We start from the raw sequence: 6,183 nt of genomic DNA, 5'->3' as shown, positions 1-6,183 counted from the left end.
GACATGTTCTGGTGGTTAGTTCCGTCCCTCTCCTTGGTTTCCTTTCCTTCCCTTGATCTCAAGCAAACCAGCTGCAAGACCTTGGGGAAATTCCTTATCTTCCCCTTGCATCAGTTTACTTATCTGTAAAGCAGATAAACTAATAACACTGCACATCTCGAGGGTTTGTTGAAGCTTATTACACAGCTGTAAGAGGGAAGTCATTACAAAAACGACTGTGCTAATATGACACGGAGGTAACACCAAGGAGCCCCATTCTGCTCCATGCAAGTCAGTGGAGCTCTGTTATTTGCTTTAGCAGAAGCAGGGATTTGGCCTATGCTTAAATGACTAGCACTTGTTTTTCTTCTTGAATGCTAATATAGAGTTAAGAGATAGCATTACAAGGAAAGCTCATTCCTGCCTATGTGTAAATATTTAGCAGCTGAATAGGCGTTATTTAGCAGGGCACAGTTTCTGCTTCTCCACAGTTTTCAAGGATGTCATTCTAAGCTGCTACAGATCAGAAGATACACTGAAATTACCAGATCAAAATCCTTCCCATATAAGTGTACACATACAGAATTTATTTTACTGGGCAATTAAATGTGTAAGATAAATATCCCTGGGGGAGGAGGGTTGTTTGAGGTTTTATAGCATATCTTATTATGGGCTCAGTTTCGAAATCTTAATCCAAGCAAAACTCCCCATGTGGAGACTTAATGCTGGAGTGTAACTGTGTTTTGTACTCAGGATATGTGCAGTTGCATCAGTGGATTTTAGGGCAAGGGGGTAGCAAAGGCAGTAAAGCTTTGGCTAGAGAAAAGCAGCCCTTCCTAGAAAATTTTTAATTAGCAAGAACCCTTTCATCAAACATGATGTGTTGAAGGACCTTAAGCAGCCTATCCTTTTCTGAATTTCATCTGACAATGTTATTGATGAAAAATTGAAAATAAATGTAAAATAGAACTTATTTGCAATTATTTAGGGGTGGCATGATCAGTAAAACTGCAGTCTACTGCAGCTATGAGGTTGTTGGCAAAATAGTTGCCTGTGTTTCAAATGCAAAAGCTTTTTGAAGGACATGTGAGCAGCCAGAATTGCCCAGAAAATACTCCAATTTTATATCCAAGCTGCAAATGTAATTTTTTTTCTTAAAACTGGGTGGGTTTTTCTGTTTAGAAAATGAAATGTACAACAGAAGAAAGCATCCAAGTTGGAGTGAACAAATAATAATATGATGACCTGCATCTAGTGGATAGATTAATTTTTCTAAAGATAAAAGTGCTCGGTATCTCTATCATGAATTTATTGTGCTTTGCAAGAGGGTTAAAAAAAAAAAAAAAACAAACGAACAGCCAAACCTCACCACATTTGTACTTGAGACCATACAATTACTCCCTGGGGAATCCAAAAAAAGACGAAGCCTGGAGTTTTTACCCCACCGACGCTTTACTCATAGGGATAATCTTTTTAGGACCTGGTTTTCTGGACATGGTGATGACAGTAGCTAACCCCTAAGGGCCTAGGTTGAGAAAGGTATCTGGTGAAGCAGAATGTACCGGTTACTTTTCCCTACGAGGTCCAGAGGATGGGAATTTGTACCATGTGGTTGCTCATGCAAACACCGGCCAGTCGTCGGTAGCTGAATTGCACTGGCACCGCAGTGTGTGCTCAGTATTAACTCCTGATCACTTGCCGGTTTTGCTTGTTTAGTTGGGTAAGTGTAGTTAGTTTAGCAAATAAATATTAAAGGAGCAGGTGAGACCCACGTGCTCCTCGGAAAAAACTTCTCTTTTTCTCCCTCCTCCAAAAAAAGTTTTCAACTCGCTTCCAAAAATTGCACTCAAACACCTCTCCCACACCGTCATTTGGCATTGAAATAAGTTGCTATTTGTATGCATTTTGAAGTATTTATTTGCTGATTTCCAAACTGATCAGCCTCCTGATAACGCTCTGGGGATTCACACACCGGGCCGGGGACAGAGGCTGGGCCGGGGACAGAAGGGGCTGTGGGGTGTGAGGGGGAATGGCAGAGACGCGCGGAAAAGTACCACAGTGCCGTATCTCAGGGACACAGCATCCTCATCCTTCTCCTCCTGCCCCTCTGCAGAGGCTGCGCAGGGGCGATGGTTCCGCGTCTTGTCCAAGCGGGACGTCCCGCATCCCCTTCAAAGCGTATCCCAGAGCAAAGTTGCGACGCGGGGAGCCGGAGGAGGAAGGACAGGGAAGGGGCACTTGGTTTCGTGAGGTCCTCGGAGCAACTGAAGCGACCTGTTGCACTCGGTGAGCTTCTCTCCTGTGGGAAGCGGGCTTGGAAAAAACCCAAACTCTACTAGGCTGAATAGCAGGGAGACAGCACAGTGGACAACGCGGTCACATACGGATTTCTTCTCTTATCCTTTCTTTACTCTCCTTTGCAACATCCCAAGCCGCTCTTCGGAAGGGCTCTCCCGGATCCGCTGGCCGCAGGGCTGAGACTGCTGTGCTCGGGGACCCGTCTCCCCCACAGCAGGGCATAAAAACAAGACACAAACCCCCAAATCAACAGAGGAAAAACCTCTCCGCTAACATCCGAGACACAGCACCTCCCCTTCTCCAGCACTGGCCTCCCAAAAGTAATTGAATCGTGTTGGACCGCAAAGTGCGAGTGAAAAAGGGCGGGGAGTATCTGTATTTTTTTTTCCCCTCTCGTTTTTGGCTTTGTTTTGTAGGGTTTGCGGTGTTTGGGGTGTTTCTATGTCCTGCCGTGTTTTGTCTCTTTCTTCGTGCCCCCCTCTTGCTGTAAGGAGAGCCCGGGAGGACACCCTGTGCGCACGGTGAAGGCAGCCCTCATCCCGGGGACAGCGGCCATCGCGCTTCCCCACAGCTCGTAAAAGCCGAGGTGGACCTATACCAACCTGAATCTCTCCTTTCTCCTTCCTAAAATACCGGCTCCGGCAGTTCAGCCTGGACAGAGGACGGGGCGGAGGGTGCCTTTTCCCGACCCCTCCGGGGAGCGAGCCCACCCCGCTCCCGGCCGCAGCCGCGCGTCCTCCGCGGGGCGTGTGTCCCTGTCCCGGACGGAGCGGAGCGGAACGCCGCCTCTGCCGGCCCGAGCTGCAAGTGCCCCCACGGGCGCAGGCCGGCCACTGCCAAAAATTACTTTAGAGAAAGGAAAAAAAAACAACAGCTATTTATGTGTCAGTGAGCCGGGGGAAATCAGCCGCGTTGAACTTCTCCTCAGCCGGGCAGCACTGGGGCAGGGAGAACTGGAAAAGCAACAGTGGAAAGCAACAGTGAGAAGAATAACCAAGCCTAAACTCCCCGCAGAGAATCAGTAGCCGGATTTATCTAAATGATCTTGCGGCTTGCCTTGCGGGCCGGCAGACCGGGCAGGAGGGAGTAGGAAAGACCCGTCCGGCATCTGGGAGCCGGGCTGGTGGGGACACTCAGGGGTGAGCTCGGTAACTCAGACCGGCTGGGGAACCTCGACGCCGGGAAGGTGAATGACCCCCAGGACCATCTCTTCCCTAATTTCTCGTTGGGAAGAGATTCGTGGCGGGGTTTATAGCCATAAGAAAGCTGCCGGTGGAGGGAAAGGGAAGCAGGTAGGATTTTGCCCCGTGCGCTGCCCGCGCTGTGACACACGGGGAGGGATCCGGCGCGTCCATCGGAAATAATTCAGGGCGCACAGAGCTCCGCGATGACTCCCTCGGAGCCACCTGCCAAAATCACTACCGAGCGGTGAACCAGACGGTGCGACACAGAGGAGCGAGGACATGCCTTTGCGCTAGAAGACAGTTTTGTCTGAGGAGAGGAGGTGCCTCAGCTTCAGCTTCCTTTTGCACAGGGAGGCAGGGCGAGACAGAGCTGGCACTTCAGGGATGACAGTAGCTCAGGGTGCGGCGATTCCTGTCCCCTACGCGGACCGGGTGTGCCCTCAAGGCTGCGAGGGAAAGGTGTCCTCTAAACGCTCGGGCCAGGGAAGTCGAATTCACCCCCGAAGTGCGGTCACCAAATGCCCCAGGGAGGGGAAAAGGAGCGCCCCACAAGATCGGGCTCTGCTGCTCGCCCAGCCCATGCCCTCTTCCCCTAGGCTAAAAAAAAAGAGGACGGATGAGCCCTGCGAGAATCAGGACTGCCCACAGTCCCGAAAGCCTGGCTCACGCCCCGCCGGCCGGCTGTGCTCGGGCCGCCTCGCTGCCAAGTCCCGCGGGGCAGACTCGAGCTGTGGGTCCTGAGCCCGGAGATTTAACCCCGTGTGGGGAACGCTGGAGTTGGGCAGAAAGGAAATATCCTACCGGGAGAAGTGTGGCACCCAAGTTAACTGGGAACGTTTCGCAGAAGGCCAACTTTTAAATCGAATTCATTCCACACCCCTTTTGGCAAAATAGTAATAAAAGCTGGCATTTTAAGTAATCGTTACGGGGCCAAAATTGCCGCCTCCTGGAGAGGACTCGAGGGGGCAGGGCTAGCAGCAAGCGGGGAAAGGAGACGCGGCAGGGTTCCGGAGCCTCGAAATCTCTGCGCATCTTTCTCATCCCTTTCCCGTTTAGCACGGGGCCGTCTTTGCTCCGCGTCGTCCCCGAGCAGGAGTCTTCCCCAGGACCGAGGGGGGTGGGAAAGGGGCAGGGCTGTGTAATTAAATTCCGGTGCCCGGTTAATTGCTGTAATTTGACGCTAACTGTACACCGCGGGCCGGCGCTGGGAGCGGCGGTGCGAAGCGCGCCTCGCACGGCCCATTGACCGCGCCCCGCCCCGCCGACGCGCAGGAGCCGCCCCGCCGGTCCCCGCCGATCCCCGCCGAGGGTGCCCGGTCTCCGCCGACCCCGGCTCGCTGGGGCCGTGGATGAGAAGCGAAGCCCCGCAGGAGCCGACGATTCGGCTGCCCGCGACGCCGGCGTTCCCCAGGGATCCAATGGCTGCGGGTGCCAGCGCTCGCTTCCCTCTTACCACCTGCTTGGAGACTGGGCAGAAGCTCCCCTCTGCAGGGTCCTTATAACATAGCCCTAATAGTGGGGTGAGGGGGTGTGATCGCCTTCCTGCTACTGGAGACTGGAGTCAGTCCAGGCCCCAACCCAACACAGCCTCACTGGTGGGTGACAATGCGCCCCGACATCCAGGAAGCCTCAAATTGTCCCATACCTGGGACACGATGCCCCATTCACCTGTCTCTGAAATGTGAAAGGGCTTGCTGTGCAACTGCGAAGTGGAAGTTGTTTGCATCCCTCCCCAAAATCCTGTAGCTGGAGTACTGCTTCTCCCCACGCCCCCAGTGCCCTGCCCCTAGGAATGAGGCAGAGTCCGTGTTCCCTCGCTTTTTAGGGGTGTGAAATCAGGGCTGCGCGACACTGGCCAGCTTCCAGGGCACTTCGGCACTTGAATCCCCGAGGGAAAAAAAAAGCAGCAAAACGTGGGCGGGGACAAGGGGTACGAACGCGGGGAGGCCCAAGGGCCACAGGCTGTCGCAGGCCAGCTTCCCCCGGGGAAACGCAGCGTCCCTCAGCACACGCCGCTCCCGCGCAGCCCGGCGGGACAGACCCCGGCCAGCCTAGTGCGCCGGCTGCTGCCGCCCGCCCCCTCCTGGCCCCCGCACCAGGGGCTGGAAAAGCTGTCTGCACTGGGGAGATGTCTTTGTTTCTCCCTAAACTCCCCAGGCAATTTGCAGTGCTTCCGTCCCCCATCTGGGCTTGTCAGCCATCTCGGTGCTTTGCCTTTCTGGGCTACTGATGTTGTTGTTGTTGTTGTTATTATTATTATTATTATTATTATTACTACTACTAATACTACTACGTCCATGTAGTCCTTGACAACTTGCCCCGGAGATAACCTTCCACCGGCCCCCCGGGAGAAGGTGAAGCCTGGGGGGCTCGCCCGCCCCCGCCCCGGCCGCGGGCGGACACCCGGGCGGACAGAGCTGCCCTCTGCCCGCGGCTGGGGGAGCGCCGGGGCGCGACACGGTGGCGAAGCGGGCAGGGGTCCAGCGGCTGCAGGACGCCCGGGGCACGCTCGGGAGCCCCCCGGGGGGCAGCGCGGCCGGTGCCCCGGGAGCGGCGGGGCCGGGCGGGCGCGGTGGGAGCGCGGTGGCGGGGGGCAGCGCGCAGGCAGCGCGGAGGCAGCGCGCAGGCGCGGGCAGGGAGCACCCAGCTCTTTATGGCCAGGTGAGAGAGTCCCGGCTCAGGTAAGGGGAGGATTTACCCACAGGCGTCCCAGGCGAGTGGC

The sequence above is a fragment of the Fringilla coelebs genome, assembly GCF_963513975.1.
Source record: "Fringilla coelebs genome assembly, chromosome: 1".
Classification (NCBI taxonomy): Eukaryota; Metazoa; Chordata; class Aves; order Passeriformes; family Fringillidae; genus Fringilla; species Fringilla coelebs.
Note: the sequence above shows the minus strand (reverse complement) of the source record.